Source organism: Crotalus tigris, unplaced genomic scaffold (assembly GCF_016545835.1).
Source record: "Crotalus tigris isolate CLP2741 ecotype Arizona unplaced genomic scaffold, ASM1654583v1 scf7180000017735.2152567, whole genome shotgun sequence".
NCBI lineage: Eukaryota > Metazoa > Chordata > Lepidosauria > Squamata > Viperidae > Crotalus > Crotalus tigris.
In genome coordinates this window covers 1,355,974-1,368,573 of record NW_024096601.1, presented here as the reverse complement: position 1 = coordinate 1,368,573, position 12,600 = coordinate 1,355,974, and the positions used below count along the sequence as shown (strand labels likewise).

General features: G+C 45.2%; 1 long non-coding RNA gene across 3 annotated transcripts; it reads left to right on the top strand.

Annotated features, from left to right (window-relative positions):
• Positions 1–222: 222 nt before the first annotated feature.
• On the top strand, positions 223–9,511 carry LOC120306383. Of its 3 annotated transcripts, none has more exons than XR_005556263.1 (5): positions 223–1,659; positions 2,957–3,390; positions 6,827–7,374; positions 8,255–8,420; positions 9,136–9,511. It is a non-coding gene; the product is annotated as an uncharacterized LOC120306383 (long non-coding RNA). The 3 variants fall into 3 exon arrangements; XR_005556262.1 differs by having other exon boundaries at positions 2,957–3,409; XR_005556261.1 differs by lacking the exon at positions 2,957–3,390 and having other exon boundaries at positions 231–1,659.
• Positions 9,512–12,600: the final 3,089 nt, after the last annotated feature.

The window sequence follows — 12,600 nt, the reverse complement described above, 5'->3', positions numbered from 1 at the left end:
GCTTAAGGACAAACAGACTGTGATCACAATACTTAAGAGCAGTTATACTCAGCAGCAACTGAGGATTTGTTGGAAAGAGGGGATTAATCCATCATCGTTATTTTGCCCAATTAACGCCGCAAACCCTTTTGCACCATCTTGCATTTTAGTATATTTCGTGACCACGGTTTGAGGATCGCTATTATATGATAGGCCAGGCTGTGTTTTGTTCTCGTGCAACTGAAAGATTGGACGCCAAATGATGATTTGAATTGGAATGTTATTTCTTTATTATTTTATTCTAGAATTTAAACATTGGATATTCCTTGAGTGTTTGTAACTCACTCTGGACCTTGACTGTAATAAACACGGACCGGGACTAGGACTGTGCAGGGCTTGGGGACATCCAGCACCCAAAACACAGCCTCCGTTGCTTTCAGCTGGGGCAGACAGTTGCTGCCTTTTGCAAATGATGTGCAAATTTCCCTGGCGCTGCAGAACATATCAACGCTCGCTTTATAGTTTTAAAAGCAGATTCTTCTTTCCAGAAGCCAAGGGATCGTCTTAAAATGCAAAATAACGCCTTTAAACGGGCTGCTGTTGCTTAGATTGCAAGGGTTCCAGGCTTCCCTATCGTCCCACAAATTAGGATTTATTTCTCAGGCCATTTAAAGCTTCTTTGGGCAGAGAAGAAAAATCCAGGAAAGAGGCTTTTCACTTCGGAAACTGGTGGTCCCTATAAATGGCACAGGCCTGTGCTTGGTCATGCTGCTGTGATGTTGCATTCCTTCCTGCGCAGAAAGTATTCATGGCTGCCATCTGATAAAGCAAACCCACTTCATCATGGATCACTTTGTTGTGACAGCGTGAAGCTGATGGTCTCCAGATCCTCTCGCAGACTTATTTTAGCCAGCAACGTTTCCAGCAAATGGTTATATCCGTCTCTTTTCTTTGCGGCCTCATTAAAGGTGAAATCTCCTCTGTGTAGGGTTCATTTCTTAGGGCAGGGGTCCTCAGACTATTCTGGGAGTTGAAGTCCACAAGTCGTAAAGTGGCCATGTTTGAGCATCCCTGTATTAGGGCCTTGAGAGAATCACCCAGGCTGTTTTTCTTGGCAACACTGCAGGAAGTCATTAAAAAAAAAAATCCTTTCTTCTAGGATTTTATTTTATTTTATTTTTTAAATTGCCATCGGACTTTAAGTCTTTCCAGTACAGGTAGTCCTCGGTTTATGACTTCAACTGAGCACCAATATTACAGTTGCTGAGACATTGGTTAAGTGGGTTTGGCCCCATTTTACGACTTTTCTGGCCATGCTTGTCAAATGAATCACTGCGGATTGTTAAATCAGCAACACAGTTGTTAAGGGAATCCAGCTTCCCCATTGGCTTTGCTTGTCAGAAATTCGCAAAAGGGGATCACTTGACCTTGAGACACAGCAGCGGTCATAAATATGAACCAGTTTGCCAAGCCTCCGAGTATAAATCAGGCGGGGAAGCTGCAGCGGTCCCGAGTGTAAGAAACGGTCATGTCAATGTTTTCAGTGCAGTGGTAACTTCGAAGAGTGGCTAAGACCAAGACAAACAGGCTGAAAAAATAGTTTTTCTCCCAGAGCTGTAACCATATTAAATACAACTGTATAGAGCAACACTGAAGTGCAATATTAGGGGCAGCGCAATGGTGAGTAGAATGTGAAGGATGTGTGTATATATGTTTACTTGTGGTTTTTACTTGTGTGCAGGGCTTTTTTTTCTCATAGAACGCCCAGAACGGAGTTCCGGCACCTTTTTTGGATGGAACCTTGTAGGGTAGGCAAGGCGGGTTGTATGACATGTGTGAGTTCTGGCACCTTTTTTTTTAACAGAAAAAAAGCACTGCTTGTGTGTAGTGTGCACTATAGACAGCACTTAATTTTGTTGTGAGTTACACAATGGCAATAAAGCTATTCTATTTATTCTATTCTATTCTATTTCTATTCTGTTCTATAATCTATAATCTATATTCTATTCTGTTCTATTTTCTCTATTCTATTCTATTCTATTCTATTCTATTCTGTTCTGTTCTGTTCTGTTCTATTCCTATTCTATATTCTATTCGGTTCTGTTTTCTATTCTATTCTATTCTATTCTATTCTATTCTATTCTATTCTATTCTATTCTATTCTATTCCTATTTCTATTCAATATTCTATTCCTGTTCTATAATCTATATTCTGTTCTGTTCTATTCTATTTTCTATATTCTATTCTATATTCTGTTCTATATTCTGTTCTATTCTATTCCTATTCTATATTCTATTCTGTTCTATTTTCTATATTCTATTCTATTCTATTTTGTTGTCTGTTGTCTCCTATCCTTTTTACTAACAAGGTTGCTTAGACTCCAAACTCAGAAATTATCAACCAAGCATTCCTAATACTAAAGGTTTTACACTTTACTGCCACTTCCCAGGCAAAAGTCAATGCAGACATAGATTGCAGTCCTGGTCCAGATATGCCAGCCTAGCCTCTGTAGTAGTGATGATGAACCTTAAGCCCTCAGTGTGTCAAAAATTCAGAAAATGTCTACTTTGATTCTGCTGGTCTCTCTCTCTCTCTCTCACCCATGTACACCGCAAAGAGAGAAACAATTCTTTACTTATTCATTTATGTTTAAATAATGCAAATCAAGGCGGCTCCAAGTCGTACAATTCCTTCATTCTTGAAGTGGCTTCGGGAATGGTCTTCTACAGCCTCCAAAAACTGTGTAAAAGCACACCCAGCTCTTGCACAATTTTCGGAGGCTCTGGACCCTGTGCAAGAGCAGAGATAGCCCTCTCCCATGACTTTCAAGAGGGTCTGGAGGCTGCGCGCGCCAGAGCACATCCCATTCTCCCGTAGCCTCGGAAAATTGTGCAAGAAAAGGGTATGTTTCTGAGAATAGCCGTTGGTGAACCTGTGGCCCAAAACGTGGTGTGTCACTTTTGACACGTGTGTCTAGGTTCGCCATCAGCGGCCTGCAGACTTCACTCCACACTCCAGCGTCAATGCTCACCATCTGCAGCCAAGAACCCCTGAGGGATGGAGATTCGACAGGAATGGAACATTCATTTTGCTTGGAATGGATTTAACTTGGTCATTGTTGCAACCCGAGCTGATCCTGGCTTGAGGGACCCCCCCCCCCTGAAGTGATGCCTGCCAGTGGGCTTACCTAGAGAGGGTGGCATTGCTTTGTCAGACTCCGATGCTGCTATTTTTTTCTAATAGTCACCAAACTATTCAAAGGCAATGACTAAAAAAGATAGAAGCATTTCATCGTATGCTTATGGACTACTCAAGGAAAGGATTTCTGTTCTGGGGCCAAGACAAAGTGGCTTCACAAGTCAGCACCGGAGAAAAGTAAATTTTGTACCAGGAACAACTGCCATGTTCTACGTAAGCTGAGCAAACTACGGTTGGTGAAATCATCCATAACTTAGCACGATGTGTGCACTGATGCATCTGGGGGAAACCCAACCTCCCACAGCATCTTCTTCAGAAAGCCCCCCCCCCCGCCCTCAGTTTGAGATGCTCTGCTCCAAGATCTGTGGGATTTTTTTTCCAAACTTGGCCACTTGAAGAGGTGTGGGCTTCAGCTCCCAGAATCCCCCAGCCAACTTGCTGGGAGTTGAAATCTACACCTCTTAACATGGTCAGATATGAAAAGCTTGGTCAACCGGACTGTCTTTACTGGCATCCTCAGAGGAGTAGATCTAGACAGATGTTAGTGCTCCCTTTTTGCAAAACAAAGAGGAGAGATCTCTAAACCCTGCAGAGTTAGTTTGCCACAAAGAAACCCCCAGGAAAAAAAGATTGTTAACTCCAAATTTTAAGTCAATAAAAGCATGCAGCTTGGAGACATTTTTTATTTTTATGAATAGAATAGAATAGAATAGAATATATAATATAGAATAGAATAGTGAATTTAGAATAGAATAGAATTTAGAATAGAATAGAGAATTTAGAATTGAATTGAATTTAGAATAGAATTTAGAATAGAAAATAGAAAAGAATAGAAAATAGAACAGAAAATAGAATAGAATAGAATAAATATGGAATGGGAAAAATAGAATAGAATAGAATAGAACAGAATAGAACAGAATAGCAGCTGGGTTGAACCCTGATCTCCCACATGATCCTGGGAGAAACGAGGGGAGTGGTCATCAGAACTTTGGAATTGGGTCGTACGTATCTTTGTGTGTGTGTGTGTGTGTGTGTGTGTGTGTGTGTGTGTGTGCGCATCGTAACTTTGAACAGTTGGTTTTAAGTCAAAAGAAAACCTGTACTCCACCGGAGATAAAATTAAGAAAGTTCTCAATGTAAAACTTGTTAACATTTAGCCTACAGCTTGTTCAGTCAATCAGGTGCTTTGTCTCACCTGGATTCAGCCGAGAATGATTAGAACTTTTTTTTGACAAAACCCATCTTATGTTCTTACATTCAACTTTTTTTAACACCCCCCCCCCCAGTTCATTATGTCATATTTTTAATTTTGTCCATGTCAGTTAGTTTGCCTATCTTTCCTCTAATGGCCAAGTCACAGGTAGAATTCAACAGGTTGGTGCCTTTCCCAGCATCCAGATATAGAACTGTCTGAGTGGCTTTATTGTTTCATAACAGCTTTAGGGGAGAGGTCCAAAGAAGTATGATTTGGAAGACGCTGGCAAGTTACTACCTGATTTATGGACTTCTGCTTTCTCTGTTTGTTCCCAGCAAGTTATTTTAAAAAGTGGGCAGAGATGGGTTGAGTGTTTGGAGTAAGATTTGCCTTAAATAGTCAAAGCAAGAGGGAGCAGCCCAGAGGAAGGGGGGGTCCGCCCAGGGGGCTCGCAGACCACACCAGCTCCCTAATAGGTTGGGAAGAGAGTTAATCCAGTTTAACCCTTTAGGATTGGGTTGGGAAGATTGCAAGACATTCGGCTTTAAGAGGGAACCAGTTCTCTTCACTAATTTTATTGAAGGCCTTACGGATGAATTTAACTTCAGTTCTGGCAACCAGGCGGCTTCTTGCCCCAAACACTCTCCTGGACCTTGGGAGTTTGATTCACACAACCGGCAATATTTTATTGAATGAGCCCAATGCCTGCTGGAGTCACTCAGGAAGCCCACAACTAGCAAGCCAGCCATGTGTGGTGTGTGGCGAGATCCCACCGTTCTGCCAAGATCTGCAAAGGATCTCCTCTTCCAAGCTGGAACTGAGATCCCACTCGCACGTCATCAACGGGATAGAACAGGGGTCTTCAAACTTGGCCCTTTTATGACTTGTGGACTTCAACTCCCAGAATTCCTCAGCCAAGCATGGCTGAGGAATTCTGGGAGTTGAAGTCCACAAGTCATAAAAGGGCCAAGTTTGAAGACCCCTGCGATAGAACTTGGCTTTCCTGTTTTAAGTGAATTACTACTGAGTAAAAGGTCGCATCTAAACTAAAGCAAAATTCTAGTCCTCATGGTTCTGGTTAAAGGTCTGATTTAAATAAGAAGAGAGGAAGTTACTAAACTCTAAAGCTTCCTCCTTCCGTTATATGTTCAAGATGGGCAGTGATGAATATTTATATCTTACCTATATGTAAGGGTATAGTCCTCATGGTTCTGGTTAAAGGTCTGATTTAAATAAGGAGAGAGGAAGTTACTAAACTCTAAAGCTTCCTCCTTCCGTTATATGTTCAAGATGGGCAGTGATGAATATTTATATCTTACCTATATGTAAGGGTATAAATCTATACATATGTTGCATATGGTATGTTTAAATGTATGTTATGTATGTGTACGCTTTAAGAGCAAGCAACTAAATTTCATTTTTAATGTGTGCCATTGTGCCCACGGTAAAAAATGACAATAAAGATCTATCTATCTATCTATCTATCTATCTATCTATCTATCTATCTATCTATCTATCTATCTATCTATCTATCTACCTACCTATCCAGTGCTTTTTTTTAAAAAAAAGGTGCCGGAACTCCATTCTGGGCGTTCTATAACAAAAAAGCCCCTTATCTATCTATCTATCTATCTATCTATCTATCTATCTATCTATCTATCTATCTATCTATCTATCTATCTATCTATCTACCTACCTACCTACTTACCTACCTACCTACCTGAATCTCATACCATCCCAGTCATACCATCCCAGTCAAATGGTTGTCCAGCCTGTTTTGGAAAATCTCTAGTGATCGGTCACTTACAACCGCAGGAGGCAAGCTATTCTATTGATTGATTAATTAATTAGGACCTTAGTAGGTCTGTATCAGGTTCCTTTAACTCAAGTGTTTCTCAACCTCAGCCACTTTAAGACATGTGGACTTCAGTTCCCAGAATTCCCCAGCCAGCTTGCTGATTGGACTTCTGGGAACTGGAGTCCACACACATTGCTAAAACCGAGAAACACCATTTAACTCAATATTGCTCCCACTGGACTGGCGGAAATTGTCCTGGGTTTTGGCATCCGTCTTCCTTTCTTCCTGGCATGCAGCTGGACTCTTCTTGCGGTACAAAACAGCTGTTCTGTCCCACTGCGTTGGTCCTTCTCTCCCCCCCCACCAACACCCCAATTATTTCGGGCACCTGAAAGAATTGCCAACAGACACTTAGCCATTTATTTCATGAGTTACAGCCTTTTTTATCTGACTGAGCAGCTTTTCCCGCCAGAGTAATATTCCCGAGATTCCATTTGCGTGCAAAACCAGCCAAGGAAATCAGGTAAGGAGAGTGTCGTTGTCATACCTGGTCAGTGGGCTCAGATGGTGATTTTTCAGAGAGCCTCTGTAGCTTTAAGTTCGCCCAGAGGGCAATTTTATTTTATTTTTTATAAGATCTCGATTTTCCATTGCAGGGACCGGGCAAAACATACGGAGAGATTTTCCTCCCATGTGCCTTCCTAAAAAATAAACAAGGGGCCCACTGCCAATTCTTTCTCTGAGAAGAAGCCAAAGATTCAAGCCTCTAAAACTGAGCAGACTTTCCCACCCAAGCCAGAGGCTGGGTTCACACGTTGCCCTGAGCTCCAGTTAGTTAACCAGGTTCACTGGCTCAACAACCATTGCCTCGCTTTGCTTAGTGTAAGTAAACAGCAACAAATCGCGCTGTAGCTTCTGTGCAGGGAGGGCAACCCACAGACTTAACTGAGCCCTGTGGCCGATTTGAAGTAGTGTGTTGTCAAGTAGACTTTGTGAATGAACCGGGGTTTGGTTTAGGTAGTGAATACCACTGAAAATCTGTGTTGTTTTTGCTTTTTGATTGGAAGTGTGTCTCAGCGTGACATATCAGAGGAGCCAAGAGTTTTGGACTGTTTTATTGAATGGAGGAGGAGGAAGAGAAGAAGAAGGGACGAGGAGGAAGAGGAGGAGAAAGAGGAGATGGAGGAGAAAGAAGAGGGATGAGGTATAAGAAGAGGAGAATGGAGGAGGTGAAGGTGGAAGAAGAGGCGGAGGGATGAGGGATAAGGAGGAGATAGAGGAAGAAGAGGAGGGATAAGGATGAGGATGAGGAGAAGGGGAAGAGGCAGAGGAGACGGAGAAAGAGGAGGAGGTGAAGGTGGAGGAGGAAGAGGAAGAGGGATAAGGAGGAGGAATAAGGATGAGGATAAGGGGATGAGGAAAACGGAGGAGGAGATGGAGGAGGAGAAGGAGGAGGGATAAGGATGAGAAGGGGGAAGAGGAAGAAGAGGTATGAGGAGGAGATGGAGGAGGAAAAAGGAGAAGGTGGAGGAGAAATAGATTGATCTACAAATATACTGATCTATTTAACTGAGAGGGCCTCAACTGGGTTTCCAAATAAAGATGTAGAATGATGCTTTGGGGGGCTCTCCTAGCTGTAGCCCCTCAGACTGGCCTGGCGCTCCACCCATGGGAAACCTGCTCAAGTTGTGTTTCCCGCTTGGCTTTGCCTCCTTGCCTAACGAGAGCGAGCGGAACTCCCAGCCGTCCCCTTTGGGAGCCCAAAAGCGCAGCAGCTGCGGTGTTGTGCTTCCTGGAGGAAGGTGGGTGGGAGAGATAAAGACGCTTGCAGGGCCCTCACTTCCATAAAAGGCTTGGCCTGTCACATCATCCAGGCCTGGGTTGTCTCAGCTCCCTCCCCTGATGTGTGTGGGGGGAACTCCCCCTCTCCTCAACAGTGCTGGTGGCTCTGGATCCCTTGTCCCTCCCCACAGGCTTATCCAGGGGGAAGGGGCAGCCGTGGGGAGGGGACAAGGCAGTACAAGGGGGTGAAGGCTGCTGCTGCCAGCTCTGCCTAATCAGTTGTGTGATTTTTTGGGGGGGAGGCAAACTGGAGCCGAAGACAACTGCTGTGAAATGTCTGGTCCATGACACGGGATCCGGCTTATCTCAGCTTGCTGCCTCCGTCCTGCCCACCTGCCTCCACTTTCGGCAACCTGGATGCTTTCCAGAGAGGTGCCTTGATCTCCCAGAATGCTCAGCGATTCTCAGGTAGGCAGACAGGCAATTCTGGGACTTGAAGGCTCAACTAGGGCTCTCCATCCATCTTCTAGAGCAGGGGTCTCCAACTGTGGCAACTTTAAGACTTGTGGACTTCCAACGCCCAGAATTCCTGTCTATTCTGGAAGTCCACAAGTCTTAAAATTGCCACGGTTGGAGACCCCCGCCCTAGAGACCTTTTCCCGAGATGTCCATCCTCCAAGGTTATCTTGGCTGCATTTATACAATCCTCAAACCGTAATTGGCACAACTGGTTGAGCCCATCCCCAGCCTAAGCTACAATACACAGTTCCTGCCAGAGCAGGCTTCACACAACACAGCAACTGCTGCGTTTGGGGTGTGGTGTGAATGCCATCCTAGAACGGGCTCAGCAAACAGCACAGGCATCTGGTGGCAACAGCATCCATCCTTGAGGAAGAGAAAGAGGAGCAGGTGCCTGCAGGATTGTGCCGGAGACCCCACCTTCTGCAGTTTGGGAGGGTCACCGCTCCCCCACCCCATCCCCAAGGCAGCAGCTGAGTGGAGTCTCCACCTGCACGCCTGGCTGCAGCCATCACATCCGATCAATATCCAGCAGCCACAAAGCACTTAGAGGGGGCTCCCTCGCCTCAGTGAGCAAACGCTGCATTCCTAGAGGCTGGAATTTTCTCCAGCTGGTACAGTTAAAGAAACAGAGCTCACTAACAGATTTTATTTTTTTTCCCAGGCATATGTTTCCGTTCCGGCCTGCCGGCTCCAAAACCTTTCCCGCTGTAAAGCCTGGCAGGGTCGTCTCCGGGATGTGGTCCAAATACCCCATCAAGATATGGTCAAGATGGCAGCTACATCGGTGTGATGGAAGCTTCCTTCTCTCCTTCCTCCTCTTCCTCCTTCTTCTGCTTTGGGTGTTGAGGGAGATGCAAATTTCTGGTGCTTACTCTCCTGGCAGCCTCCATCATTGTTAACAGATGCTGCTTTTGTAGTGTGTCTTTGATGTTCTCTCTCCACCTTCTTCTGGATCTGCCTCCTGTTCTTTGGCCTTCTCCTCTATTTTTTTCAATTCAATTCAGAATAGAGCTGGAAGAGACCTTGGAGGTCATCTAGTCCAGTGGTTCTTAACCTTTTTGAACGAATCGCCCCCTTGAGCCAATGAGGAAGTTGTCATCGCCCCCCTCCCCCAACATAACCTCTCCATCACAACATAGGAAATAATTCTTCAATTTACGCAAACACATTTTTTGCTTTCTTTAACATTGTTCATCAGGACATAGAGATGCAAATAATTTATTTCCAGTCTTTTCCCCATATCTCCCATATTCTGGCTAATGGCGCGCCACTGTATGGGTAGAGGCTGCTGTGCAACGCGCATGAAGATAAGCGATGCGTCTTCACGTATGTACGGCGTTCTGTACTGAAGCTAGCTGGAGGAACATTTGAAAACACAATTCAATCCACTAATAGCGAGCGATCTGATGTTTTTTTACGACAGATATACAGCCATTCACTGTACGAAAAAGTCTCAAAAGTGTCCCCAAAACTTCTCGCTCCATCACCCCCATATTGCCCCCTTTTTGTTCCTTTGCCCCCGCGTCGCCCCTTTTCATTCCATCGCCCCCCTGAAAAATGAAATCGCCCCCTGGGGGGCAATACCACCCAGGTTAAGAACCATTGTTCTAGACCAGTGGTTCTCAACCTGTGGGTCAGGACCCCATTTGGGGTCGAACGACCATTTCACGGGGGTCGCCAAACAACATAGTCCGCCATTTTTCCCCCTTTTCCTTAGCTGTGCTTCTCCCTTTTATTCTATTGGCTTTTGAAAGCCAATAGAGTAGACTCTCTTGAATAGAGTCTAATTCTATTGGCTTTCCAAAGCCAATAGGAATTGTCCAGGCTGTATCTGCCCTGCTGAGCCCGCCAAAAGCCCCAGTCTGCAAACGGTGCTGCACCAGTTGAGTAGTCCTCGACTTAACGACCGGTTGACTGGTCCTCGACTTACGACTGGTTGGGGGTCGCGGCATTAAAAAGGTTGAGAACCACTGTTCTAGACAATCCCTTGCTCAAGCAGGAGAACCTAGACCAGAGGCCTCCAATCTTTGGGGCAGCAGGGACCAGTTCTATGGAGATTTTTTTTGCGGACCAGAGGGGGCAATGGCTTCGTGTGCTGCCTGCATTGCACGGATGGGGCTTCGCTTGTTTGCACGGCCCGGTTGCCGGCATGCTGTGGCCCGGTGCCGGTCCACGGACCAGGGGTTGGGGACTCCTGCTCTAGACCATTTCAGAAGTGACCGTCCAATTTTTTTCTTAATAATCTTCAATGATGAAGCACCCGTAACTTCTGAAGGCAAAATGTTCCTCTGGTTAATTGTTCTCACTGTTAGGAAGTTTCTCCTTAATTCCAGGTTGCTTCTCTCCTTGGGGACTTTAAAACCAGTGGACTTCAACTCCCAGAATTCCCCAGCCAGCACGAAGAAGAGGCCCTTCTCCTAGTACAGGGGTCCTCAAATTTGGTCCTTTTATGACTTGTGGACGTCAACTCCCAGAATTCCTCAGCCAGCGTGCCTGGCTGAGGAATTCTGGGAGTTGACGTCCACAAGTCATAAAAGGGCCAAGTTTGAAGATCCCTGTCCTAGTAACTTAGAGCAGTGTTTCTCAGCCTTAGGGACTTTAAGACAGGGGGACTTCAACACTCAGAATTCCCCAGCCAGCACGAATAAGAAGTCCTTCTCCTAGTATTTAGAGCAGTGTTTATCAGCCTTAGAGACTTTTAAGATGGGGGGACTTCAACTCCCAGAACCTGTCTTAAAGTCCCCAAGTTTGCAAAACACTGATTTAGAGAGACATCCCACTCTTCCCACTGCATCTGTTGGGGCTTCTGTTCTTCATTCTTCTCCTGCTAAGGCACGCCAAAGCAAGCCAGGCAGAGTGTTGGTGTCTGCAAGCCACCAGGGGACAACCATGATAAAATATTGAGCAACATCTCCACTCTCTGCGCAAGTTGAGATGATGGGAGCTGACGCAGTGTGCAAAGGAGGCAGGGGGTGGGTGGGTGAGGAGACGGGAGAGAGGAGGATGCGAAGCTTTGCTGCTCTTCCAAAGAGAAATCCTCTAAAGCAGCTCTCGCTCTTGGAGATGTCAGCGTTTCTTGGAGGAGCCGTGATCCAGACATGGAGAATGAAGAGTGGGCCGAAGGAAAGGTGGCATCTGGAACCGAGAAGCGTTCTGCAAATGCAAGCCATCTGGACAGGCAACTGAAGTGACCAACACGGGTGATGTGTCCTCTACTGGGCCTGAGAACAGTATGGTGGACGAGTGATCCACACGGTGAGGTCCTCCAGAACATCTCCAGAACTTGAGATGCTGCTTTGCTGCTCACTTATTCAGGGCCTGCCCCAGTTGTCCTCTCTATGATATAATGTGGTAAGGGGATTAAGAGAAATTGTCTCAGCAGTTACTGCCCAGGGTACCAAATGGGGAAGATGTCAACAGTGGGATGATGGGATTTTACCATCTCCCCTCCTTGCACCTGTTGCTGGAAGGGACCACCGCTTCCTAAGAGTAGAGCTGGCCCTGGAAGTAGTGCTAAGAGTATAAATGTTGCTAAAATGCTAACAAGCTTGGACAATCTTCTTCATAGTTGACTGAAGCCCATCATGTTACAAGAGGCGGAAAATAGTCCGGTCAACTGTTGATGGATTTGCCCTGTCCACTTTTCATGACTTCTCAGGGTTATTCTTTCTTTAATCTTCTGAGTCTGAAAGCTTGAATTCTGAGTTCACAAAATCATGCAGCGGTATGGGAGAATAAACCACAGTGGGATGGGCTTGGGTTAAACTACCCTACTCAGCTTCTCTGCCAGGCCAGAATGATGGCAGCGAAGGGCATTATACAGTTCAAAACAAACTTATTCCTGCTTTTTTTAGACAGAAGTGCCATTGAACCCAACTTGTTGTACTTTTTATTCACAATAAGCTCCGGTCGGTTTTACTCTGAAGGACTACAAAGCCGAGCATTCTAATTTGAAAGTGGGTTCCACTGAAAAAAAAATTGTGCATTTGCCTCCAAGTAAACCTGATTACACTTGATTCACAAAAATGCAACACAAAAATGCCTGATATTTAGAATGGGGAGGGTAGCTGAAGAACGGAGCCTCTGGAGCTTTCAGAAGAAAAAGTTAAGACCCTCAGTTGTAAAA